We start from the raw sequence: 12,164 nt of genomic DNA on the forward strand, positions 1-12,164 counted from the left end.
AATAAATATAAAATTGTAAATCTGTAAAAGCTAGACGAATTCAGAAGCCGGTTTTCCCACTGAAAATAACCTTAACTAAATGGGGGGGGGGGGGCATATAATGATATTTTCCACATTTTACTTGGTGCTTGATGTCTTTATTCGAGATTACTTCATCAATAAAATGAACATGACTATTAAATATTTCTATTGTTTACAATACATTTAATTTAATTTATTTTAACTTTAATATTGGATATTTACGTAGTAAGACAAGTATCTTATTCCTACAGATTACTGGGTTTTTCATTTAATTCATTTCGCCGACAATAATTATTTCTTAACACAATAACTAACTTATTGAGTTATAATTTATTTTTCAGGTATATCGTGTATACTCACTTAATGTTTATTTTTATTTTATAAACGTATGTATAATGTATTTAGTAGTTGTTGAATTCATCGTCTACTCCAAACACTATGAAAGAGAATCTGCAGGTTAGCTAACAGGTTAGGATTATTGTCGAGCTTAGAATAAAGACGTCTTGAGTAGGTAGTTTCCTGTGTCATATATTGTTTACGGTTGGGTTCGACGTCATTGTTTAAAGTAAAATTGGATAAGTACCCACGTAAAAAGGAATCTAAGTAAAGTGCCCTAATGTCTCGGACTGAAAATCCTGAACCATATTGATGTTTGATGGTCTGTCTGAGTACATAACTTTTAAAGCAGAATATTCATTAATATAATATGTATTTTGAAATTATTGTAAATCATATGAATATGACTATGTAAATAAGCTTAGAGATATAATAATATTACAATAAACAATGTAAACCCTTACTAACCTAACTTTTACACTAATAAAACAAATAATGAATGACTAAGTAAATAGACACAGAGATGATATAATAATATTATATTAAACAATTTAAATATTTGCCAACTTAACTATTACATCAATAACGTGAGTAATTTTAATTTGTGGTCTTGTAATGTTCATCAATTATTTACTTGTAAAATAAATTCCTAAGCAACGTTATTGTTTATAAATGTACAAAAATGTGTTATAGAAAGGCTTTTATATTGGAGGCGTTAAAGTAATTATATTATATAATATTAATGATTAACTATACTAAGTCATAACAAATCGATACGTTTTTGTATTATGGATTAACTTGTTTTAAATTTTAAATGTCTATTTTCTTTTTAATACAATTTTAGTTATATATATTTATACTTGTTCAAACTAATGATTTAATATTTTAAACATAATATATTATTTTATAATTGATTTCGACCTCCAAACACCCAGGCACATCAATATTAGGTATTATTAGTTGCGATCACATGAAATCAAAACGTTCAAAATGAATAAATTGAAATAATTACTAAAACTATACACCTATATTGGTATGTAAAAAATAATTGGTTTTATAAAGATCGTGTAATTTATTTTGTCGTGTAACCGTGTTGAATATATCGACCGTGTCATTTCCGATATTACAACACAATATTGCATTTTGGTCATCGGTACAACTAAGGCAACCGCAAATAGGTATATTATTATAAAATTTATAACACGGAAAATATACACTGCGCAATACGTGCGCATAATAATATTATTATTGTGCGTGAGTACGAGCAAAAAAAGGTGTACTGTGCAACCGAATGCATTGAGACATTATTGCTGAATAAGTAAAACGGCGGAAGCAGAGGCACGAGAAGTAATAATAATATCGCATCAAAAAGCAAACATATATTAACATGGGAAAGGCGCTCCATAAACTGCTGATAAAATACAACTGACGCACATTACACACTGCTAGTAACGAAATAATAATAACGTCGTTTCCACCGTTTTTTACATTATTATATGGATGGATGCAATAAAATACCCTTTTTCTGCCCTTTTGTATAATGTTAAGTCAAAAGGCCGCTCGTTTTTGTTTTCTATACTTTTTTTTTCAACATATTATTATACCTACACCTACCCCCCCCCCCCCCCTCCACCACCTCTCACCCCACACAATACATCGCCACCGCTGACTACGGGGCGTATTGCGTGCACTCGTCATTGTGGTCCTTGTACCACCAAACTCGTGACGAATAATGACGTTTTAACCATAAAAAAGTGGATTACAACAAATAGTAAAACAAAATACAATAAAAGTAAAAATAATAAAATAGATTTCGAAAAATCAGGTCAACACTTAAACGTAAATATACATAGGAAGGTAAATTGTTGTTGTTGGTTTTTTTTTTTTATTTTTTAATGGTCTTTTCATATATCCTCATAATTTTGTGCTAAAATGAGCACTATTTACTACCCACGAGAAAGTATCATAATAATTATATTAATGCATTTTTACAGGTGTTTAATTACCGATTATATTTATTTTATTACTAAAAATGTACCTATTAAAGTTCACTTTGTGTTCGATAATTTTAATATCTCAACTTATACATGATGATGAATGCACTAATTATTTTAATCGTTTCAATCGATTTCAAAGCTTAATAAATTTTACTTACTTGAATATAGTTAAAAATGGAAAAAAAAAGATTAAGTTTAATTATATCCGATTAAACATGGTATGTTCTATAGTATGATGAGTAGTAGGTACTTGATATTCGAAAATCAAATGAATCAATTCTGTAAACTGTTAACCTATATTAACATTATGTTAGGACAGATTTCAAGTGGCACAGCAGAAATAAGACGAAATGGTTGTCTTGGAATTATCATTGTCTAAGTATCAGAATATTCTTGTCAGGGTAAATTAAAACACGATAATGGATGAATGTACCTTGCAGATTTTAAACCGGAAGAAAAAACAAATAATTTAGGTACAAACAATGACAACAAAAACGCTGATATCATAGACCTGTGTGTTTTGGCTTGTGTTGTAAAAAATAATGATATATTTTTAAGTTTTTTTTTTTATCTTGAAATGAGGTTGGACTTAACTATCAACAATTATTTTAAATTAAATTTTCTGCGGTTCTTATATTTTTTTCTCGTGAGCGGTAGACACAACACTTTAAAATATTGTGTATATAAGTTTATGGTTTGAAACTTTCCATCGACCTTGTAACTAGAATTGAAACACAAACATTCAAATATGACTATGGAGACATTTCATAAAACTAAATTATAGTATTAAATATAAAAGACAAGAAGCTTTTGGCATATTAGAATATCATCTTCCGAAAGATTGGTGACAACTGAAAACTATATTTAGTCCAAAGAAAAATAAAATATTCCTTGACTATTATGCAATGGAGATAGAAAATAAATAATATTTAATAAATAAAATATCAAAGTTTAAATATAAGGTCTTTTACATTTTGGTAAAATATACATATTGTATCCACTACCCATATTGAGAAATAATTGTTTTAATCTCATATTATAATATAGATTTAATATTTTATCTATACGATATTCAAAATAAATTATTATGTTTTGATTCAATAAATGACTACTTATTCCTGAGATTTTAAAATTTTACCAAATTTCTTTATTTCAAGTTGAATAAAAGTCAATTTATATACATAAAATTTAATCTGTTTTGTTCAATAATAGCGTTTTAAAATTGATTTGTCATCTTAAAGTTCTATTATGAGAAAATTTACAATTAACGCATCTATTATATTATAATATATATATATTCAGTAAATTTAGATCAATATCTTTAATTAAACTTGATGTCAAGTGACTTAACATTTTTATATCACCCCCAATAAACACTATATTTTTATTTAAACGAACTACGCTCAAAATCGATTTTTTTTCGACTGGGTTGATTTATGATAGCGTTTAAAATCCTGATAATAATGCAGCACTGTCATGCGTGCAACGGTAAGCAAGGCAAAAGGAGATGAGTGCTCTACTCTCAATCCAATAATAGGTACCTATTGCTTTACTATTTTATGAGTATATCAATACAGATCGGACGTAATGTAATGTCATTAAATAAAAAAGCATGTTAACGATGTTTTTACACAAGTTAATCTGTTATACTTGACCTTTTAAAATTAATATGTATTATTAGTTCATACAAGGTTTTACAAACTGATAGAATAATAATTACCAATATAAATGTAAGTATTTGTATATATTATATATAATTTATTTTTTGTTTCTCAGTTTATACTTACAGATGGCTTAATAGATTTTTAAATTGCATTTTTAACAAAATATATATAGATTATGTTTTTAGGCCAGATACAGGTATTTGATTTTCTAACTCTAACCGATTTTAGGTAACGCTAAATATTATTACTTATGATGTTAGTTTACCAATTATTACAATACAGTTAATATAGTAATACTTCATAATAAACAGCGATATATTATATTTAAGTTTAAAAACCAAAGATACCTATAAATTTCAAAATAATGACGAAAAACCTAAAAAAATATTTATAATTTAAACATTTTTCCTGGAAATGGAAAATATCAAGTATTTTTTTTTTTATTATTTAATGCTGATTAACGTTTGCCAAAAATACATGCGCAATATGGTACATAGTACATTTTTATATAATATAAATATTAGGTATAAATTAGGTTTTTAAAATGCACATTTAATATTTATATATTTTTATTATAAGATTTATGTAAACTATATACTTAAGAATAATAAACAAAAAACAGTAAATTTAATGATAATTTATTTTTTTAACGTTATTAAAAATAATTGTAAGTAATGCATATCAAATAAATGTAAATATTTATGTAAAAATGTAATTTGACATCAGTAGACCCTTGTCAGTGAATATAAGTTCAATCAAAAAGAAAAAAAAAATGAATAAATAAGTAATTTTTATGAAAATGTAAGTAATAGATTCAAAAAATATAAAAACCCTTCGTACGATCAAACAGTTATAAAAATACTTATGTTTATCGTTAACTGGACATATAGTCAATGTAATATTGTCCCTGTCAAGATTTAGAAACCAAATGTCAACTGTAGATTCGTAATTTCTGAGAAATTAATTAAACATTTTCGATACCCAATATTCAAGTCTGAGGCGTTTTTATAGTAAATTTTTTTACAGCGTAAAATGTATATTTATCTACTTGAATAATTTTTTAATGAAATTAACACTTGGCCGATTAAATATTGTGATTAATACAAATACAGAATTAAAATGGAAATAATACTTTGTCAATCACTGATTTATACATTAACGTAGTACGTAGTAAACAGTATGAAAACAAATTTTTTATACTTAGTTCACATGTTAATATGTCATAATATACATCAATGATTTTTGTAAACACAAATGCGCGATTTTTATTTGAACGGCGCATTCCGGGTCAACTGTATTTGTTGTATATCGATGGTCTGTTTTAATATTATTATTTCCAACACCATCAGTATTCATCGTTTGATCGACAAATTATAGTTGACATTTAAGGGTATAGAATAAGGATTTTTTTATTATTATTTGCTAAAGGGATAATTAACGTTTTCAAGCTTGATTACAACAAAATTTCACACATACTCAATCTATTTACGGTATAAATATCTAAGTATTGGGGCACTAAAAAATAAATTAAATTACACACATACAATATAGTGGAATATATAAACAAAAACACGAGCCGCCTCTCACTAATTGTTTATTAAATATTGACCGTATTACTGTAATATATTCAAACAAAAACGACCATACCAAATACCAAACGAGCAAAAGTTTCCGTAACAACTCTGTCCGACATTTTTCTCTGGCAGACTTTGTACCAGTAAGTATAAGTATAACATGTGTTCGAGATCGCGAATACAATCCAATTTCTGAATATAAAATGCGACCGTGGTCAATAATCTTGGAAAAGAATCAATCTCGTAGTAAGTCTTATACGAGTTTCGTAATACCTACTCGTTTCCTTTCGATCCAGAAAATATGTGTATGTTTTCCATCCAAGACAACGGTTATGATCGTTTTCCACGACGATGTTATTCGTGAAATTCCGTTGCTTCGTTCTCTGACATTAATAGGGTCAGGGGAGACATCTACCCTATCCAGAAGACCTGACAAGGTGACTAAAGTAACGTATGTAATCGTAGCCTTTTCCTCAACATCTGATCGATAAAGGACACCATGATAGGGTGTAAAAGATAACGAGTAAACAATGTACAGAAAAGACCTTAAAGTCCTTAAACTGTTAAACAAAATATTACAAATCTTAAATCATTATCTTCAAAAAATAGCCTAACCAAAATAAAACAATAGTAATTTACTTTATTTTAAGTCCAAATTTCATATTGTCGATCAGTTTAATCACAAATCATCATCAACTATTGTAAAATTTTATGAAAATTACATTATTCATTCATAATAACATGAACTACCAATTCTCGCTATACATTAATTATATAATTTTTAAATATATGGCGTAGAAATTTACATTAAAATCAATGTTATATTAAGATAATATAATAATTATATTTAATAAGATAATTAATGTACCTATTTAACAATAAACACCAAAAAATACAAGTTCATGATCACTTTATTTTTAATAAATCTCATTCAAAAAATACTAGTTTATAATAATTTTATTTTTAATAAAGCGTTTTTAAAATATTAAGAGGTTGTTAAAAAAAAATATCTACAATACGACTTCTAAGTATTATTCAAATATGAAAGTAAATATAAATTATATTTTTTTGCTTTTTAATTTCACATTAAAATTAGCTTAAATTTAAATTAAATACCGTTCTAAGACTGTTAATATTTCACTTTCATATAAACAGCAATAAATTATTTTAGTATGCATTTAAAATAAAATTGTAGGCCAAAACAAAATATTCCAAGTAGGTATACTCATTAGTCACAATAAAAACGTTTTTTAAATAAAATAAAAATGATCAGTTTATAATTAATAAATTTAATAATAATTAATTTATTTATTGTGAGTCACATTGTATTGGGTACTTTTTTTCCGTCTACTTAAAAAAAAAAAGAAAAAAACGATTTATGTCGAATTTGCTATTTGTAATGAAAGGACTATCGAAGCGAGGTAACTGCTCTGAAAATGCAATTTTTTTTTTCAAAAAATATATTATAGAATTAAATCTACTGCAATTGTATCATCGATCTTTTTAGAATTTCAAACGAAACGTATATAATATAATACCAACATATATAATATTCTATTATTATATCAACTAACATGCGCACGGCGAAACAGCGTGGCACGACGCAACAATGATGTCGAAGAAAAGTGTGCTACCTCCGTCATCGTTTCCGCAATAAATTATTTTGCAGATTTAACCATTTAAATATTTCGTATAATTCATTTACTTGATTCGGGGTTAAATAAACCGCAAAAGTTAGGCAAACATACGGAAAAAAATCCCCTTTATAATCATAATAATATAACAACGTAAAAGTTGTACACATCGAGGAACACTTTATTTTGGTTTAAATAGTTTTTTTTTTTTTACGAATCAACCACTAAAGTGCAATGTTTAAATAAATTATGTTAGCCAAAGTTGAATGTGTTTGCGACTTTATTTAGTTGTTGAATTTAACGAATTGTTTCTGTTGTCTGTTAGGTAGTATTACGACGTCATGTGATCTGCTTGCATGCAAACAGTAAAACAAACATCGTACCACGATACACTGATAACGATCAAATTATATAAATGTTTTCTTTAGATAGGTATCTAAAGAAACATATCTTATATCTACCTATAGTCTATCTCTAAAAGAATCACTAAGTCGTAGATTTTTTTTTAGATGAATTATTTAATTTATTGGATCAAAATGTCGAAAAAGATATTTTTAAGTTGTGCTTATTTAATTGGTTACATTATTAAATAGATTAAATTTGAATAATAATTGATAGTTTACAATTCATAAGCCAGCAGTTTTAATTAATACATTATATTATATACTGAACAAACTAACAAACATAGTAATCAGTAATAAATTATAGGTGCACGTCAATGAAAACAGGCCAATAATACTTTATCTGTTTACTAAATAGTCAATATAATATTTGTATTAATTAATGTCTAATACTTAAACTACAATATATACTATAGGTAGTCAATAAATAAATTGTAAAATGAAAATAAATAAATGAATAACTATTTTTCTTGGATACAATTTGAAGAGACAGTTTTCAAATTGCATTCAAAATAATTAATTTATAAACATAATTGTAATAAGAACTTTTAACGTTTCATTGAAATATAGTGAAAAATCTACTCAAATTATATTAAAGCATGACTAATTTAAAAAATATGCCTTTAAAACAATGTTGAAAATTGTTGAACAAATTAAAGTTTTAGTTTATCATGGTGAAAAATTCACATAATGATATTGTATGAATTTCAAAGTAATTCATTAAACTAAAACTATCATAATTTCAGAACATTAATCAATAATATATTCATTTTTCCTTAAAACTTTTAGTTATTGAAATTATTATTTATAGTGATATAAGTAATATAATAAATTGACATTGTTTTGAAGTTATTGTAAAAAAATCAAATTTACAATTTTAAATAAGATTCTAACTGATATAGTTATTTTAACTGTAAAAAATTCACAATTTGTTTTGAATTGTAACTCATAATAGTAATACAATACATAAAAAATAATGATCAAATATGAAATAGTATAAAGCTAAAAATGGTCTCAACCACCAAAGTTTAAGATCAATTAAAAAAAAATATATAAAATAACTCAAATCATTTTAAATTTTAAAAAGAGTAGGTGTTCAAACATTGCATTAATTGTTTAGTTAGTAAAATAATTGTCATAAGCTTATAACTAATAAACTATAAGTCCGTAATAAAGAATTAATTAGTTAAAAAAAATAAAACGAGTATACATAAAAATATCTAGAAAACTATCTTACATAATATTTTCAATCAAAAAAAAAAAAGCAATAGATGTATTCCCTGCGAAAAAGTTTTGAAAATAAAATATTTCATACACCTTATTTTAATGAATTATTCTAACCAAAAATATTAAAAAATAAATAATGTTTTATGTCAAATAGTTCATTCTGAATCACTAAATATTTTTATAACAATTAACGTGTACATGTTTAAATAATGAACAGATTGAGCGAACTGATCATCCAGATATATCACAAAAAAAAAAAACGAAAAAAAATAATATTTTCTAGTTAAGCACATCACAATTTAAGATTATCCCCCTCGACCGTTTGGTTTGTATTATACGCAGATTGAGTACTTTTTGTAATAATAGATAAAATATTTAAGTGTATATTATATTAAGTTTTATAAGTTTATTTGAACGAACATAATCTTAAAAAACAATCGACGATGGAGTGAAATCAATAACTCTATCTCGTCCTTCCAGGGCCATGCCTATAACCGCGCTGTTACTATCTGTGAATAATGAATATCGAACAATAACCATTAACAAAATGTAATATTTGGACTTCATCACAATCAGAGTATACTGTTTATAAAATTTATTATTTTCAACGATAGTGCATCATTTATATCCATTAGCCGTTAAGCTATAATTATTAGTGGTTAAGTATTCAAATAATATATAAATATTATATTATATTCATAGAAAAATGGTATGCATATTTAAAAATTAAACTTAAGTTTAAAATGATCAGAAAAATAAATTAAAAATACCAACGATCATATTATAACATCAAATCAAGTATATTTCAAGTTAAATTAAACTAATAAATATTAAATGATTTAAATACATTAATTTCTCTGTACACGAATATAACAGTACTTTTTTTAAATGAAAAATCTAGAAATAATTACATTGCTGCATAAAACATTTGACAAGTTAAAAATCCAAAAACAAAAAAAAAGGTGCAAAATAATAAAGTTTTAGGTACCCTATGAAATATTTATTTTGATAAAAAAAAACCTTAATGATTTTTGTATTCTAATTTATGATATATTTTTTTTCGACATTCAATACGTTTTAATTGCTTTTTTTTAAAATTCTATTTTAATGCGCCTTCAATCCGAAGCGTGCGCCAAATACAATAACATAGGCATTCAACACAGTATTAAATAGTATACTTATATAATATTTTGCACTTTAGAAGATTGACGATTTTCACGATTTGATTTGACAAAACAGCATACATAGTTAAAATATCTCCGGCCGTGACGTTATTATTTTTGAACAATTAGAAATAACAAAGAGATGTTTTCTATTGCCGATACCGATAGAGTTGGTATTGAAAATGATCAATACCTTTCGACAAAATTGATGAATAACCTATAGCCGCTATTACTATTATATAGTATTTCAATAGGGGAATAAAAATCTTTTTTTTTTTTCAGTTCCTTTTTACCCGAAAGCACCGATGCTAACCGATGGTAAGAGGTTTGGGTATTGTTTTTTATTATTATTATTATTATTATTACAAACTCTTGCCTAAAAATAAATTACCTATTATGTGTCGTTCACGCATACGCACACGTTTACAGTAAAATTGTAAAATTTCCATTTATTTTTATTTTTTTTTAATAGCTTTGGCAATGACTGTAGGGGTCAACCTTTAAAGGCCGGCACGTTGTTGAGGCTAAACAATAATAGACGTGTACACCGACAATACTCTGGACTCTGGGGGATTTAATTCAAATCCACGACCTTTGTTCCATTTCAATTCGCGGTGTTGCTCTTTGCAATTATTATTTTTGCTATAAAGTATATACTTTTGGAAAAAATTTCCTGAACAGACGCCAAAAATAAATATTTTCATATGTTTAGAGAATGACAAATTGGTATAATAATAGTCAGTCGACAGTCACAAGTTTCCGATTTTATATAATACAATGTAAGATATTGACAATATTATGATAAAATATTCTTATACTTGAAATTTATAATCTTGGTGATATTATAAAAATAAAATTATTGAAAAACGTTAAGGGAAAAAAATTAAATTAAATTCTTAACCATATTGAATCAATTATTAACGTAGTTATATTTATAACACTAGGTAGGTAATATTTTCTTGTTAAACTTGAAATGAATTTATTGCGAAGCATTTATTAAGATAAATCTTTAAAAAAGTCCTGATATGTTTTTCATAATTTGCAAATTTATATTTATAATTTATATTTTCGATAATAATATATACCATAATATTGCGTACTATAAGTCACAAAATATATTACTGTGGAAAGAAATATATATTAGTATTTTATAGTTGGATTCCAAAAAGCTTATATGTACAGTTGTTTTTATACAAGCTCGTAAGTAAATCATCCAGTGCCAAATAATTATTTTTAAAGAAACTAAATATCCACTTAATTTAAAAAACATAATTACTATTAAAAATTCCTGTTTTAAAATAGAATATCACAACGAACGTGACAACGAGACAAAACCTTTATTTTAGATTTAATAATTATTGAAGCTTTTAAATTATTTTGATTTTTACTTAAAAATGAAAATGTATTACGTTCAAATAGTACTAACCTGTTTTTTTTTTTTTTTAATTCAGCGATCAATTTGCGAAAATCTCATCATCACGTAAATATTCTATTTTATGTAAAAACGATTTCCATTAGCGTAAATAAACGGGTAGAGGAAATAGATAATTATTACCGACAACTGTCCCGCAACGATATTAAAGGCACACTGGATACAGACAACTTTTCACGGTTTTCCCTAGTTTTCCGCAGCGCTCCCTATACACGAAGCGCATAATCTAGTGATACACGGTTGTTAAACGAATACGGCATTAAAGATGTATTCACATTTTTTTTGAAAACGATTAATACGATCCAATAGCGTAGATACCGATGATAATTATTTTTGAAAAATGTGCTTTAAAGTTAAATATATTTTTATGGATACAAATATACACATATTGATTAATATTTATATAAATATTACATCTACACTAATACATAAAAATGTTATAAAATTGTACGATAAATGCATATTATTAAACTTCGTAATTAAATATTATATTAATAAATATCCATTTTCTGATTTCTGAGTGAAGAATTTGGCCTAGTTTTGTAGTAATTTATATACATTTTTTTTTATTTTTCCATTATTATCGTAAACTTTTTAAAATATAAAGAGTTTTTCGAGGACTTATAGCTTATAATAATATATAGTTAGGAAATTTAATATAAATAGTTTAAGTACTTAGGGTGGTCTTATATTTTTGAATATTTTCTATGACCGT

General features: G+C 25.5%; 1 protein-coding gene across 1 annotated transcript in view; it reads right to left on the minus strand.

Annotated features, from left to right (window-relative positions):
- Nucleotides 1-11,594, minus strand: part of LOC132930683 (protein amalgam-like) — a 305,488-nt gene extending 293,894 nt beyond the window's left edge. The window contains exon 1 of the mRNA XM_060996682.1: nucleotides 11,444-11,594. The gene's annotated coding sequence lies outside the window, so the exon portion shown is untranslated. The remainder of the gene's footprint in view (nucleotides 1-11,443) is intronic.
- Between the last annotated feature and the right edge of the window lie 570 nt (nucleotides 11,595-12,164).

This window comes from Rhopalosiphum padi, chromosome 4, assembly GCF_020882245.1.
Source record: "Rhopalosiphum padi isolate XX-2018 chromosome 4, ASM2088224v1, whole genome shotgun sequence".
Taxonomy (NCBI): Eukaryota; Metazoa; Arthropoda; class Insecta; order Hemiptera; family Aphididae; genus Rhopalosiphum; species Rhopalosiphum padi.